Source organism: Canis lupus, chromosome 34 (genome assembly GCF_048164855.1).
Source record: "Canis lupus baileyi chromosome 34, mCanLup2.hap1, whole genome shotgun sequence".
In the NCBI taxonomy this organism is placed as follows: domain Eukaryota; kingdom Metazoa; phylum Chordata; class Mammalia; order Carnivora; family Canidae; genus Canis; species Canis lupus.
The window spans coordinates 983,995-1,000,721 of record NC_132871.1 but is presented as its reverse complement, the minus strand read 5'-3'; the positions used below and the strand labels follow the sequence as shown (position 1 = coordinate 1,000,721).

Genomic DNA, 16,727 nt, shown 5'->3' with positions numbered 1-16,727 from the left:
TTCCACAGGCACAGGTCTACCTTGAGCATAATCAGTATTTGAGGGACACAGTCAAACCGTTTTTAGCCCTCGACTTGCACCAGGTGTTGGGTTTCAGACACCACCATAGCCAAATTTGTAAATTTGTTCCTTTCCATGAAAGTTGAAATATGGAAGTTGCTATTAACACTTAAGTCAAGGCTGTGAAAGAAACTTTGGATATAAATAATATAAATGGATCAGACTCCTTCAATAAATCGGTTATTCATTTTAGTTGATGCCTCCATTTGTCTCTGCATAAAGGAGGGAATTCTAAGCCGGTGTTTTTACTGTAGGTACGAGGGCGAGGCAGTAGGGCAAGGCCTTTGAGGGGAGGTGCAGCGTCGATCTCATCACTCTGTTCCCGCAGACGAGTACACTGCTGGGTACGAAACAGCCGTCAGTAAATCATCACTGAGTTTAAAATTCTGAGTCGTAAACCCAGACACAATCAATGGTGATAGATGGCTTGAGAGTAAACGTGTGATGCAAGAAAATATTCACTCCTGGTAGTAGATTTACACATTTTGGTCATTGATCAATTCCAGTTAGTTATAACTTTAGGAAAATAGCATCGACATCAACTTTGTTTTTTTTTTTTTATTTTTGTTGAGGTACAGTTGACATATAACATTCTTTATTGATAACAAGGCTAATCTGGGCCCCCTTGTAACACCAACTGTATGTCAGTGAGGGAACAGAGCCTTTTACCTAATTATCTCACTTATTCCTCAACCACATATAAAAAAGTAGGAGCTACGTATCCTTTTCTTAACACATGAAAAGAGTATCTAGCACAAGATTTCAAAACTAGGGCTGAGTGCTGGGCTGGGAAATTAAATCTCAGCATCTCTTTCTACCTTTAGGAGCACCTGGGTGGCGCGGTCAGTTAAGCGTCTGCCTTTGGCTCAGGTCATGATTGTGGGGTCCTGGGCTCGATACCCCTCAGGATCGAGCCCTGCATCGGGCTCCTGGCTCAGTGAGGAGTCTGCTTCTCCCTCTCCCCACTGCTCCTGCTCCCTCCCTCTATCTCTGTCTTTCTCTCTCTTTCAAATAAATAAAATCTTAAAAAAAAAAAAAAAAACAACATCTACTTTCAGCCACTATACTGCATGGCCTGAATAAAGGTTAAACTATGTTTATGTTGTCTAAAAGAATCTCACAAGAGAAAATATATAATTTGAGAATGCAATATAATTTAAATTATATTCAGTTTTATGATCAATATTAGAAGACTTAAGATGTTGTTAGTCCAATGTCACACAAGTATTAAAAGAATAGGATAAGGAGAAAATATTAGAAGAACTGTCATATTTTGTCTAGTTTTGGATCACATTGTTAAAAAATAAGCATGTTATTAGCTTGATTTGAGATGAACAAACATTCTCATCTCACCCATGCTATTCAGAACTCATATTCAGTAGTTTCATAATGATTTTTAAAGCTAATCCCATAAAAAGAATTAAAATAAAATAAAATTATTCCCAGAGATCAAAGTTGTCCGTAACTATCATTGATTTTAAATTTTCAAGGGGAAATAATTTGGAAAATTTTGACTTTGAGGTAAATGCCGAGAGTCCCCACTCCTGGTCATAACATTACAAAATGTTTAGGAAAACTAAATCTCAAAGAATCAAGGTAGGAAGCAATTTCAAATACTAATTTTTAGTCATTATATAATTTTCATGCTATATGCAAAAAAATCAAGACAGCTTACTCATAGATGAATTTATGTAAATGTGCAGCAATAGATCATGTCAATCACATTCCCAAACTACAGTCTTTTTCACCACGCATAGCTTACTTCAAGATATGGATTTACTGTATTGTTTAATTCTGAGATACAACAATCTAAGAATTTCTTTAGGGCACCGGGTGGCTCAGTTAAGCGTCTGCCTTCCACGCAGGTCATGATTCCAGGGTCCTGGGATCAATACCCCACAGGATTGATTTAAGATTTAAATTTTAGGATTTAATTGGGTTCCCTGTTCAGGCAAAAGAACATTAAATAGAAATATTAAAGAGTTCCAAAAATGTAACTAAGATACAAATCAAAGTGTTCATTGCATGTAGTGACAAAAGTACTTAAATAATTCTATTTCAGTGCAGCAGTCAAAACCAAAACCAGTTGGTAATAGCAGATGAAAGGAGTTGGACAAAAAGTAAAGTGTAGTTAAGATTCATACGTCTTTCAAGAAGTCAAGAAATTGATCTTAAAAGGAAGAATACAGACAGGCCCATTTGAATAGAAAATGGGAAAAAGCCAGAAGAGAAGAAGTTGAGAATTCAGGAGAGGGAAGAGATGATGGAGAAAGCGTGGATCCTAAAGACAGAAGGGGGAGTGATCCAAGGAACAAGTGGGGGTCTCCGTTCACTATTAGAACAAGAAGGAAAATGAGGCCTACGCAACTATGTCAGTAGGTATGGTAAAAAGGAACTGAGAGATGTCTTACCATCTCTTTTTCCTATAAAATAAGAGGCAAGATTTTCTGCTGATTGATGGGAAATGCAGGAGGATCAGAGGCTTGAGGATTACTGAGAATGGTGGAAGAGGCCTTCATGAAGACTAGGAAGGTCCTAAGGGGATGTTGTAAAATTCTCAACTGGCATTGAGAACTCAGACCGGGTCTACGGCCATACCACCCTGAAGTCTACGGCCATACCACCCTGAACGCGCCCGATCTCGTCTGATCTCGGAAGCTAAGCAGGGTCGGGCCTGGTTAGTACTTGGATGGGAGAACTCAGACCGGATTATTGATCATTCTCTTCTTGGTGACAGTAGACAAGGTCATACTATTTGCTACGTCTTTGCTTCATTACCTGGAGGTGGGTCCTGAGGAGATGGGGGTTGGATTCCAGAAGACCGTGGTTGAATGAGAAACCCCAGTTCTCACCTAGAGAGGAAGGGGCACCAGCAGATGCTGACTTAAAGCTGGTGAAGCTTGGGCTGCAGGTTCCCTCCCTGGTGCAGGTCCTTGCCAAAGCCCCACAAACAACCCTGGCAATTTTGTACTTGTGATTTATAGCTTTATCCTATTTTTATTTTTTTAAAGGTTTTATTTGCTTGCTTATTTTCAAGAGCGCATGAGCAGAGGGAGGGAATCTCACCCAGACTCTGCCCAGAGCATGGAGCCTGCCTCAGGGCTCCCCACCCTGGGATCATGACCTGAGCAGAAATTTAAAAAGTTGGAAGCTTAACCAACTGAGCCACCCAGGCACCCTATATCTTTATAGTGTTTTTTAGAAGGATCCTGTGAACAGTTCACAAGCCTGAACCCCCCAGATCAGAATGCATCCCCAGAGAATGAAAACAGGAGAAGTGCCAATAGGGAGGGGAAACAACAACGACGACAACAACAAAAGCAAGAGAATCTATGAATTGGATTTTCTGATAAGAATAAAGTGAAAATGGTAGGACTGAAAATACAAAGGAGCGGGGGCAATAGAATTTTGTGCTTGAGGAGTATAATGAGTGAAATGATGGTATCAGAGGTGAAATACTTAGGAGAAACTGAATTTGTGCTGTTCTACTCCCCTGAGATTTTTTTTATTACAGTAAATATATGGAATCTATTTTTGTAATTTCTTAAATAAATAAATGCTTTATGGAGAACACTCAATGACCTGATATGAAAACCCAATTGAGACATCCTTTTATAGATTTTTAACTTTTTTTTTTTTTTTTTTTAAGTAAGATCTACGCCCAACGTGGAGCTTGAACTCATGACCTCAAGATCAAAAGGCAGCATGCTCTACCAACTGAGCCGGTCGGCTCCCCAGCGACATCCCTTTATGGATTTACTTATAAGAAGATATTTATATCTATTGAAGAACCAGGATGCTCACTCCTTTACAGGAATAAGAGTGATCTAACTACTGTGTTTCCCTTTCTGGACCTGAAGTTTAAAGCTCAATGCAAAACCCAATCAAAGCAATAATCCTAAAACCTAAACATGGGTCACTTATACTTCCTCAATTCTTTATTTTCTAGTGCTGATAATTACCTTTGTGAGAGGGCTGGCATCATTATTAGACCAAAAGAATAAGTTATAAATGAACGTGTAAAGGAATAATTGTGAAAAAATTATCACAGAATTTTCATTCATATAAATGAATTATGTTGTTTCTAAAGTTTAAGTTGAATTTCACAAAGCTGGACGATTACTTCAAGAAATGTTAATGTTTTTGACAGCTAAAGGGAATAAAATGCTTTCACAGCATATGAGGGAAAGATACCCTAGTTAGGAGCACTGCTTACTTGATACTAATGCATATATAACATGTATTATTCATGCTCCTACTGTTTTGACTTCTTGGCTGACAGAAGTAAGCTATTATTCCGAGCAAGAATATTTCAGTAAAGCCATTTTTGGGTAGATTAACAACCACAAGAAGCCCTTGCAGGAGAAAGGAGACTGAAACATCATTAATGGAACCCATTGTTCACTTTCTATTAATCTTCTGAGAATCAGTTTAACTAAACAGGTCATCAACTAGTGACGTATGTTTCTTTACTCAAAATGCAAGTTCAGAATTAATTTCTTTCTTCCTTTGTCTTTCTTTCTTTCACTTCAGAAATACAAAGAGAATGCTCAGTGATAATTTTCTTAGTCTATTTTAAATACCACATACAAAAAAAATTCAGAAGATTTTTTTTTTTTTTTTTTGTCTAGGACAAAACTCTGTCATATATCATTGAATTTGGATGCTGAGTATATCAAGTTTTGTCATGAAAACTGGATTCGATGTTTAGGAGTGAAAATTCATCCTTCATTTTTTTTAAGATTGTTTATATTAGACGTATATTTTCCTATGAATCAATACACAATGTTTTCTACATTAGGTTTTGGCAGACTTACAGTAATTTTTGCCTAGCAAGAGTTCCAGGAATGTCCTTTAAGAGTCTACCTAGTGAATTCAAAGAAATCTTTCTTAAATAGAGTTGACTTAAAATTAGCCACCGTAAATATACAGCCTATTTTCATTATTCACAGATTCCATATTTGCAAATTTGCCTTCTTGCTAAAATTATTTATAATACCAGAATCATTTTTTGCAGTGCTTTTGCAACCGTTCAGGTACATGTGCTGAGCAGCAATATGCACAGTCCCAGCTGAGGTCAAACAAGGTAAAGCTCTGCTTTCTTTTTTGGCTCCCACATAATAAACGAGTGCAGTCTAATCATGCCATCTTTTTTATTTTTGCGCTTTTGTTAGTGATTTCACTACTTAAAATACCCCTCCGGCATAATGCCGAAGTTCTGTCTTTCTCGGGTTCCTAAAAACTTGAAAGCTCTGATGCCTTACGGAGACGATGTGTGTGTCCGACAAGCTTTGCTTGGGCACGAGGTATGGTGCTGCTGGCGCTGAGTTCAATATTCATGAACCGATCATATATGTCCAGTGAGGTGTCTTCAAACAGAAACTCTTCTCAAACAAGGTGATGGATTGATTGGTCGGTTGGTGTGACCGGAGGCTTCATCAACCTCTGTCTAACCTTCGGTTTCCCCAGGAGCCATGGTTCAGTGTTCGCTAACTGCATGTTCACAGCAACTTTTCAGAGCATAACAAATGCAGCTAATGAGAATCAACGGCGTAACTAAATCAACCAAATCTTGCTAAATAAGTAAATTTTCCACCTCTTAATTTTCACATCATGTTTTATCAATAAGATATCTACAACTTGATTTTTATCCCTTAAGGGAAAGTTTTCAGGAACGCTTCCAGCGTCGTGAAGAATTTTATTGGCAGATCCTTGCATGCTCTTTGGGAAATGCAAAGCACATCATGTTCTCTCGCATCTAAAATGTCTCAGTGACCTTCCATGCCTTAAAAGATGAAGTGCTGATTCTTTGGCGTGACACAAAAATCCCAGTCACAGCCTAATCCCTTTCCAACTCCTACTTTCCCGTTCATTCTCCCTTTCACAGCTCCCACACATTCTGAGTTTCCTTATCTTGAAGCCCAACAAGCCATATCAGATTCCCCAGCCTCAGCACATGCTGTCTCTACTGCCCATAAGTGACCTACCTAATGCTTGTCTACCTGTTGAGCTGCTAAAATTCATCAAAATTCCAACCCCAACGTCACTTCCTCTGGGACAGCTTTTCTAACTTGCCAAAGCGGAGGTCATCGTTTCTCTTGTGCTCCCCATAGCATCTTGTAGTTTCCTTTTTCATGCTCATCTTCCACATTTGCATTTGGAGCTGCTGCACCATGGTGCGGTCACATGTTAGACATGTGGGAGATGCATTTAGAACACAGTGTCAGTATGAATTCAAACCTACTTTCAGATTTAATCCTCCCAAAGCAACAACAGGAATCTATGCACTTCTATTAAGATAACAGAGTTTTGGCGTTCAAAAGAATGGAGTGAACTCTGGAAGACATCAACCCAGTATCGAACACTTAGTATCTGACCCCCTTTCCAGGAGCTCTGGGGTTTGCTTGTGGGGAGCTGTTCTCCCATTACGGGCCTGGGGCTCAGCAAGAGGGACATTTCCACCTTGCTTCTTCTACCACGGGCATCAGTTGGAAATTCAATCTGAAATTAATCTCGTGAGTCAAGGACATTAGGGCAGAATTGAATAATTGCAGAAACAACAGTATCAATGTTGGGGTATTAGCCGGAATAGTAGGAGTAGCCTCTACCGTGATGTTAGGCCTGGAGAGTCAGGGCTAGTCTGCAACGTTTGATAGGAAATAACTGAGAAATTGATACCTATAAAGTGAACGTAATCATGAGGCTAGTTTAATGGTCAAAATCCATGTGAAATATACAATCTCAGGCATGTATAAATAATAAAAGCTAAGACTTAATAAAAAGAAAGCTGAAGGAGACAAAAAATACCTGGGCCAAATCATTTTTTTGGGAAATATATGAAACATGAATTCTAGGGAAATAATATAATTTGCCCAACATCACATGGCCACTGGAAAAGCTAGGCTAAAACCAGGTTTTTGAGGTTTTATTTATTTATGTATGTATTTATTCTTAAAGATTTTTATTTGTTTGAAAGAGAGAGCATGAGTGGAGGGGTGGGCAGACGGAGAGGGAGAAGCAGGCCCCCTACTAAGCAGAGAGCCCAAGAAGGGGGGCTCTATCCCAGGACCCTGGGATCATGACCTGAGCCAAAAGCAGATGCTTAACCACTGAGCCACCCGGGTGCCCCTTGAGGTGTAATTTAGTACCATATTTTATGATGCCATGGTGCTTTCCAAGTAATTTTTTACCTATTTTTATTTCCAGCATGATTTAAGGGTCTTCAGTTTCTTTTTTCCCTACTTAAAAAGAATACCTTCTTATGTGTCACCATTTTTTAGAATAAAGTAGAGAAGTTATAAGAGTTTTGTAGATGTCATATGTGACTACCACAGTTTATTTTTTATTTTTTTTGAATATCATAGTTTAAAATAGTCAAATCCTACTCTTGATATTTAAATAAGAAGTTCAGAATATGTAATACAACATACACTCATATTGAAATCGGATCTCAATTATAACCATAATTTGAAAACTTTGATAATATGTTGCTCTACATACTATTTTTATATATTCACTTGGCTATTCCTTTTTCAAATATCTCTATTCATTTCATGTACATTTGGTGTTTCTAAGAGAAACATTTGGTCAGTTTACAACAATGGCATCGAATCAACTTGATAAAAAATAGCTCTAACTAAAATTTAATTTATGACATTTATTTGGGGCCAAAATTTCTGGCAAGTTCTGAGAGTTCAAAATTCATGAAGCGGTGTAATTTACAGATCTTATATTTTAAAACCCAGTCTGGATTTAGTGCCAACATCTTCCCTATCTCTCTATGTATTATTTTATATTCCAGATCCATTAAAAGAATTTTGAGGGTTTTTTTTTTTTTTCAACCAAAACCATGGTCACACAGGGAAATTAAAATATCCTGACAGTGGAGCTATTGCAAACCTCCCTGCTTTCTGGTGTTCACAGGTCCAGTCCACCAGCTGCTCAGTTCTAACAGGCAGACATTGCATAGCTTACTGAGTTACCTTCTTATAAAATATTTGTGTCTAGACTTTGAGTAGGTGGTTTTTTAAAAAAAAATCTTTCCTAGTTTGTTCTTGCTTACCATAAAGTTTGAAATAGCTTACATCATAAGAAGTAACAAGTGTGAAAGTTTCAGCTATAGAAAACTAGGCAAAAATATTCAATATTTAAATTAGTTCAGTTGATGAAAGGCTAAAATCGAAGGACAGTTTGATTTCAGAGGAGGTCATAAGTATGTGAATATGTAGTTCCTCAACCAAATTGTCACTTAAATGTAGAGATGTCCCCGTATGGACCTCTGCTGGGTGCAAAGAACTGCTTAAACGATTGTGTAATGATCAATTTCTATAAGAAAAATGAAATTAGTAATGTGAAACCAAATGCAAACTATTATCAAAATCGAACTGTAAAAAAAGGGAGTAAGTTGAGATAAAAGATGTAAGATCATCAGGACTGAAGTATGTCCTTCTACAAAACCTACTCAGGGAACCAAGCGCTGCGTCGTACTAACGCACTGTGCCTGTGGTAGGATTATTTCTGAAGCACATCTACCTGCCTCTAAAGAAAGATCCTTCTCCTAGGTACAAGAGCACCAAAAATCCTTGGCAATACTTGGGCCAATGTTTGCCTAAACAGAGCCTTTCTCTTGATGAATACTTTGCCTTATTACCCATCTTTCTCCAAATAAGTGCGGATAAAGGAGTGTTCTCCTGTGTAAGTTAGGGTACTTTATACAGTGTGAACAGTATGAAATATATGTATTGTCTCTTAATAAGAAAACCGGAAAGAGGAGCTTCTCCAGAGATGGTTGGTTAGCTGCTCGGTGAGGTCATCACAGAGTCAGGCGTCTGTCCGTCTACGGCCAGTGTGACATTCCAGCAAGCCCGGGGTTGGCCTCCGTGGCTTACATGAAACATCCTGATTAAGAGTGTGGCTTTGTAACCATGATTTCTGATTGTTTGTACCGGCTCGTAGGCATTGTTGAGAGATAGCAGTGGGATCGACGGCGTGCATCTGGTCTGGAGCCTGACGAGGTGCCCTGGGACTCCTGGAAAGTTCTCCCGCCGAGCCCGTTACACACCAAGGCGGTGCTCAGGTGATCAGCAGAGTGTCAGGATTCCCCTACTGAAGCTCCTTGGGACACTGCTTTTGAGGGGGTCCAGGCCCAGGTCAGGTGGTTCCTGATCCAAGAGGGAAGGCACATGGAGGAGAATTTGAGTTTGAACCTGGCCTCTCGTGACCTCTGGCTTTGAGGAAGCCGTTGGTTGTGATGAAACTCTTGAGCTTAATACTGTTGCTGTATCGGGTCTTTTCTTCTGAAATAAAGTGTAGATTTGTAGGCCTTGCCATTTGGGGTCCTGTGAGTCAGGGCCTCGACTAGGGTCATGCAGGTGTGGAGTATCTCCTTCAAGCTTGTGGTCAGGAGCCTCACTTCACTCTACCCTTCACTCCACCCTTGTGAATCTTCTCATCAGTCGGCCCTTCCCGTCACCCTCACTGACCTCAACTTTGTGCTCAGGCTTATTTTCTGCCATTGCCAGTGCCTGCCAGTGGTCATGGAGGCGCCGTGCTTTCTTGTTTGCGTGTAGCAGGAGAGAAAAACTCCATTCCAGCGGTGAACCGACAGTCCTTCCCTTAATGTCTTTAATTTGGGACAGACTACATTGATCACCAGGAGGATGCACGGCCTCAGAGGGTTTAGTAACTAGGGTGACTCTCTAGAGCTGGTACGAAGGCAGATATCTGGTAGGAAACATAAAATAACAACAGAATTTTGTGAAGAGGAGGAGCTCTGTTGTAATTTGGGCAACCCAGAGTGTCTACTATACCTTCTCACTGGCAGAAACATGAACCCAAAAGGAGATGGATAAGTGCAGGCAAATACCAAACACCTCGAACTAAAGTTGACATTCTCTTATTTTTCATTTTCATGGTTCAACTTGCAGGCTTAATTAAATACTTAAAGTTTTCCTAAGAAAACCTTTCTACATTAATGCTTAATATAAGACCATTTACATAATAAAAGATCAGTATCAATATGTAGTAACTAATAACAGTCTAAGGCAAAGAATTTTGACTGACTTTGCTCACTAAAATGGCAGGTATAATTATCGTTTTTTTTTTCTACTGATTTCTGTAAATCAGATAATTGAAAATTACTATTTAACTTCTTATTTCAAATAGGTTGTTTTACAGGACTCAAAAAATGCACTTAAAATTAGCATAAAGGCTTGTTAAAGATGCAGTTTACCCCACATTAAAAATAAATACTCATTTGGGTTAAAACCATTTGAAATCCAAATAGTGTACGGTAAGGATACTGTTTAAATTGTCCATGATACACTTCACCAAAAATTACTCAGTTCTATGATTATTCATTTCATATTGTACTGTATACCTGGAGGATTATGAAAATGCCGTTTTAGCCTATAATCAATATTCAAAGTAAAGAAAATGAGAATATTTTTGCAAATAGTTAACCAGCAAGGGGCAGGATATTAGATGTATATAGTACAGTACGAAAAGTAAAAAGATATAGGAACAAACTGAAGAGAGAATGGCTACCAAAACTAGAAATTATTTACATAACTTAGAAATTCTTGTTAAAAATCTCCCAATTGATATATAATTTTTTACATTACCTTCCCATGACTTACTTTATGTTTTAAAAGACTTTATTTAAAAAGAGAAAGAGTGACTGAGAGAGAGAACGTGAGCAGGAGGGGAAAAAGAGGGGGAAACGGGCTCCCGCTGAGCAGGGAATCCAACGGGGGTGGGTGGGGGCTCGATCCCAGGGCCCCGGGATCCTGACCTGAGGCAGGGGTAGATGCTTAAATGACTGAGCCACCCAGACGCCCCCCACCCATGACTTATTGTATAACTGGAAATTTGTACCTTTTGACTACATATATGTATGTACACACACGCACACCACTGCTTCTTTTATCCATTCATTCATCGATGGTGTTTAGGTTGTTTCCTACCTTGGCTGTTGTAAATAATGCTGCGAGAACATAATAGTACAGGTATGGCTTTGAATTGGTATTTTGTTTTCTTTGAATAAAAACCCAGAAGTGGAATTGTTGGATCATGTGGTAGGTTTTCCATAGTGAAAACCTCCACACTGTTTTCCATAGTGGCTGCACCAATTTATATTCCCACCAACAGTGCACAAGAGTCCCCTCTTCTCCATATCTTCACTAACACTTGTTATTTCTTGTCTTTTTTTTTATAATAACCATTCTAATGGGTGTAAAGTGGTATCTTGTTGTGATTTGTACTTGCCTTGCCCTAATGATCAGTGATGTTGAGTATCTGTTCACGTGCCTGTTGGCCATATGCATATTTCCACATGAAAAAATGTCTGTTCAGATTTTCTATTTTTTAATTTCATTTTTTTGTTGTTTTTAAGTGTATGAGTTCTTTATATATTTTGGATATTAACCCCTTATTGGATAAATTATTTGCAAATATTTTCTCCCATTCAGTAGGTTGACTTTTCACTTTGCTGATGGTTTCCTTTTCTGTGCAGGAACTTCTTAATTTGATGTAGTCCCAGTCATTTATTTTTCCTTTTTTTAATCTTTGTTTTTGGAGACGTATCTCAAAAATCATTGCCCAGATCAATGTTCAGATGTTTACCACCAATGTTTCTTCTAGGAATTTTATGGTTTCAGGTCCTACATTCAAGTCTTTAATCCATTTTGAGTTAGTTTTTATGTGTGGTGTGAGGTAATGGTCTAGTTTTTTCCTTTGCACGTGGTTGTCCAGTTTTCCCAACACCATTTATTGAAGAGACTGTTCTTTATTCATTGTATGTTCTTTCTTCCTTTGTCATAAGTTAATTGATCATTAATAAACAGTTTGACAATATTAACTCTTCCAATCCATGAACATGGAACATGGAACACATTTTTTATTTGTGTCATCTTCATATTTTTTCATCAATATTTTCAGTATACAGTCTTTTACCTCCTTGTTTAAATTGTTCATAGGTATTTTATTCTTTTTGGTGTGATTATAAATGGAAATGTTTTCTAAATTTATCTCCCATGATATTTCATGATTAGTTTGTACAATAAAATAGTTTTTGGATATTAATTTTGTATCCTCAGACTTTTCCAAATTCACTTATTGGTACTCACTCACTTTTTATTGGAGTTTTGAGGGTCATTTTGGGCCATCCCAAATTAATACTTTTTGGATTTTTGTATGACAACAAATTAATGAACACAATAGCCAATAAAATAATACACAGAGGTCAGGATATAAAAAATAAATGGCCTCATTCCTTATCAATTCCATTCCTACTTTGTAAAGACTTTTAGCCATTTATTAATATTTTTGATAGTTATAGCAAAACTTCAAATTATATACATATTATTCTACTTTGTTGGTTTCAGAAGACATGATATTTTTTTCTATGAAGAACATTTCACTCCCTTACTTTAGATCTCTACTTGCCACATATTCTCAACTCTGTAGAGATTTGATAATTATTTTATATCTTATATTTATATTTATTTAAATATTTTTATATCCTCTTCTCAAATCTTTATTGTTCCACCCATTCTCAACTTCTCATATTATAATGTCAGGATAGAATAATCTCTTCTCTGTCCCAACATCTGTCTGCATCCTATTATTTCTACATTCTGTTCCATTGTATCTATGTCTTAATAATAATTTATAAATTGAAAACCAATTATTTAATATTTGTAATACATTTTTAAATAAATATGTAAATGTTCACCACATAGCCAAGTTTTACTCTAGGATTGCATTTTCTTCTCTAGGAGTCTGGGGTCACATGCAACTTCATGTTACCTGAAAGTGAGTATCTCTAGCTCAAGGTTGAGTAGTCTTCCTTTTTTACTAAGTCAGTTACTTAAAATCATGCTATATCTCATTGCTTTATATTTGGACTATGAATTCCTTATAAAGAGCTTTGTTCTTCCTTAAGTTTTTGGTTTTTCCTTTATGTGGACTTTATGAAGCCCCTAGTTTTCAGCTGTTTTTACTACTTTATCTATTTTATAGATTTATAATCTATTTTATAGATTCTTCTACTTTTTCTCAGTGGCCTGCTGATCTGATCTGAATGGGTCACTTTTGAGGCCTCCATCTAGCCTTCCCTCTCATGCCTTCTTTGACCTAGTTTCCTGGAGCCATCTTGTTATTCAAGATATTCATAGAAATAGTATGCGGAAGGTTTACTTGCTAAATCTTACAGGTCTGAAATAATTTTATTTATTTATTTTTTTGCTACTATACTTCATTGAGTTTGGGTAGGTAAAAATTCTAAGTTCTAATTTAATTTTCTTCAGAAATATGGATTGTCTTCTAGTATCCAATCTTAATGAAAAGGTGCTTCCTGAGAACATTTTAATTCTTGTTCTTTTGAAAGCAATTTTTCTTTTTTCTTCTCTGGAAACTCTCAAGTTTTTCTCTTTGTCTTTAGTATTCTGAAGTTCCACAGTCATGTGCTCAAGTAGAGATGGATGGCTTTTTATTCATTGAGCTGGATATTAGGCAGGTCTTTTCAATGTGAAGACTCATAATTCCTTCATAAATGGGAAATTATATTATCTTTTGATAGTTTCCTACCCTCTATCACTTTAGTACTCTTTTTTTTATTTCTATTAGTCTGATAGTAAATTTCCTGGGCATGTAAATTTCTGCCAATTTTTTTTTAACTATGTGAAACTTTTTTATTTCTCTATCCTACACTGTGAGATATCCACTGAATTCATTTTGTATTCCTTCAGTATTTCTTTTCAATATCACTGCTCTTACTTTTAAACCTAATTCTCTTTGTGATTTCTTTTTTGTTCCTTTTTTGTAGTTGCCATAGTTCCACACTTGTGTACATGCCACATTCTCTCTCATGTCTGAGGATAACCATCACTCTTTTCCTTGAATCATCTGTTTGTTTTATTAGAACAGTTGGTTGGGGTGTCCACTGTCTTTTTTTTTTTTTTTTTGGTGGAACAATTCTTTTTTTAAAATAATTTTATTGGAATATCTTTGACATAAAAATTGTGTATATTTAAGAAATAAAACTTAATGTTTTGATATATATACATATATATCATATATATATGTGATGTGATACTGTGTGTGTGTGTGTATGGTGAAGGAGCATTGAAATCAAGTTAATATCCATCATATCGACATGGTTACCAGTGTGTGTATATGTGTGTCTGTGTTTATGGTGAGATTTATGATCTATTTTCTTAGCAAGTTTCAAGAATAGAACACAGTATTGTTTAACTACAGTCACCAGGCTATATTCTAGCTCTCTGGAATTCATTCAATTCACAGCCCAAAACTTTGCACCCTTTGACCAACATGTCATATCCCCATTTCTCTCACTCTAAGTAACCACTCCACTCTCTGTTTCTATGAGTTTGACTACTTTACGTTGGGTGGCCATTGTCTTGTCTCCCATACTACTGATCTGCACATGCTTCCAGTGATTCTTGATGGTCCGGTTCAAATTAAAGAAAACAATAGGTAACTTTTGTATTAGTTGGGTTTGTCTTTATTTACATCATTTCTCTCTCTCAGGAGTTTTCACTACTTGATCTTTGAAGTGAGGGACAAAAAAGGCAAGGGGTGGGAACTGGTCCCCTAACTAAATGCCTGTATAGTTCAAGAGAGAACTGTTAATTTCAGGAGAGACCCCAGTTTCTGTTCTTCAAGAGCTAATTGCCTGCTGCCCTCTGTGGGTTAGCAATGTAGGGGTACACTGACTTCTAGGGTGGAGCTTCACACACACCCAAATTAATCTTTCTGTTTAAAGCTCCACACTGCACTCCTATCTAACTTAGCTGCCTCTGAGCCCAGAGCTGCTGTTTTCACCTCCAATATAGGTTCTTCATAATGTGTTTAGGGATGCAGACATCTAGGCCCATTTCATCTTCAACCATACTTCTCTTCCATAATTTCTTTGCAATCCCCCATCCTTTGTTGATCATCCTCCCCTATCATTTTGTTATATATGTTTATTCAGTTTTGTCTTTTTCTACATGTACTCCAAGATAAGAGGCAAAAAAAAAAAAAAAAGCCATTTTGACTTTCCAAAACTAGGTTAAATTATATTCTTCAATAATTGTTTTTCAGATTATTTCTTAAAGTAATTTTTATCTAAAACAAATTTATTAGGTCCCGCTTGGAGATATTTACTAAGGAGATACCTTTTAAATGGTAATTTTATATGTATTTGTCTTACTTCCATTGTGAGAAAAGCACTTTTTCTTTTACAGTATGGTAAAATCAGTCCCTTCCTTAAAATAGGCAGAAAATCTACTTGTCCCTGCAGCTGCTAAAGATATAACATATACAATTATAATTATTTCATCCAAAACCGAAAGAAATAGACAAAGTCCTAAAGCTCAGAAAACTGATCAGGAATAGATACTGAAGGTTGAAGAGCCCTTAGTAGGCAAAAGAAGGCCTTTTTCTGAGATTAATAGAAAATGTGTTACAATGTTTTTTTTTTATTTTTTAAAAAATCATATAAATATCACATATTGAAGCTATATAGGAAACTGTAAGATTGTTCTTTGAATCCATGAGAGTGAGAACTGTGGTTTAGTCAAGACTTAGAGTTTAAAACCAAATTAAATGATGCAAAGCTCTGAAGATTGAGGAAAAACAAGTCATCTCTTTATTTAGATACACCAAATATATGGAATAAATAAGCATGATAAAATTTTAGTAATTACAGTTACCACTTTGTGAGAGCTATTATTTATGACATGTTGTTTTAAGCACTATGCTTAATTCTTGAGACAGATATTATTATTCTAGTTTAATAGATGAGTTAGTTAAAACCAAAAGTGTTAATTAATTTGTGCAAGTGGCATATGTAGTAAATAAGTTAGAAACTGGATATTCCCATAATATAATTGTTCTCTCTTCTGGCTACGTTTTAGAATTCCATCCGAGAAGCTTTAAAAGGGATAAAGAAGGGTAGCCCTGGTGGAGCAGCAGTTCAGTGTTGCCTTCGGCCCAGGGCATGATCCTGGAGACCCGGGATCGAGTCCCACGTCAGGCTCCCTGCATGGAGCCTGCTTCTCCCTCTGCCTGTGTCTCTGCCTCTCTCTCTCCCTCTCTGTGTCTCTCGTGAATAAATAAATAAAATCTTTAAAAAAAATAAAAGTAAAACGGATAAAGAAGGAATGAATAGATAGAGAGATGCAAGGAGGGGGAGAGGAAAGGAGGGAAAGAAAGAAGAAAGGGAGGGAGGAGGAAGGAAGAGAAAAGAAAGAAAAGAAAGAAAGAAAGAAAGAGAAAGAAAGAAAGAAAGAAAGAGAAAGAAAGAAAGAAAGAAAGAAAGAAAGAAAGAAAGAAAGAAAGAAAGAAAGAAAGAAAGAAAGAAAGAAAGGCCCTACCATTTTCCAAGACTCTGATTTCGGTGGTATGGAAAAAGTTTTAGGCATTGGCATTAACTTTAGAGAGATTTTTGGAGGCATTCTAATATGTAGTCAGTATTGAGAACCACATTCCTAGTCGGTATTTCTTGAACTTAATGTCTATATAAATCCAAGGGGGGAGCTATTAAAATGTAAGTTTTCACTTAGTAGAGGATGTTGGAGCTATGACCCTACACCAAAATGGGTTGGACCGTAAGCAAAGTCACCTGTAAAGTATTTTGCATACCACATTTCACTGAGACACCC

The 16,727-nt window shown here is 37.0% G+C and overlaps 1 long non-coding RNA gene across 1 annotated transcript in view; it reads right to left on the bottom strand.

The window, feature by feature from the left end:
* Positions 1–7,845: 7,845 nt before the first annotated feature.
* Positions 7,846–16,727, bottom strand: part of LOC140624133 (uncharacterized) — a 28,826-nt gene continuing 19,944 nt past the window's right edge. The window contains exon 2 of the long non-coding RNA XR_012023661.1: positions 7,846–9,783. This is a non-coding gene — a long non-coding RNA (uncharacterized lncRNA). The remainder of the gene's footprint in view (positions 9,784–16,727) is intronic.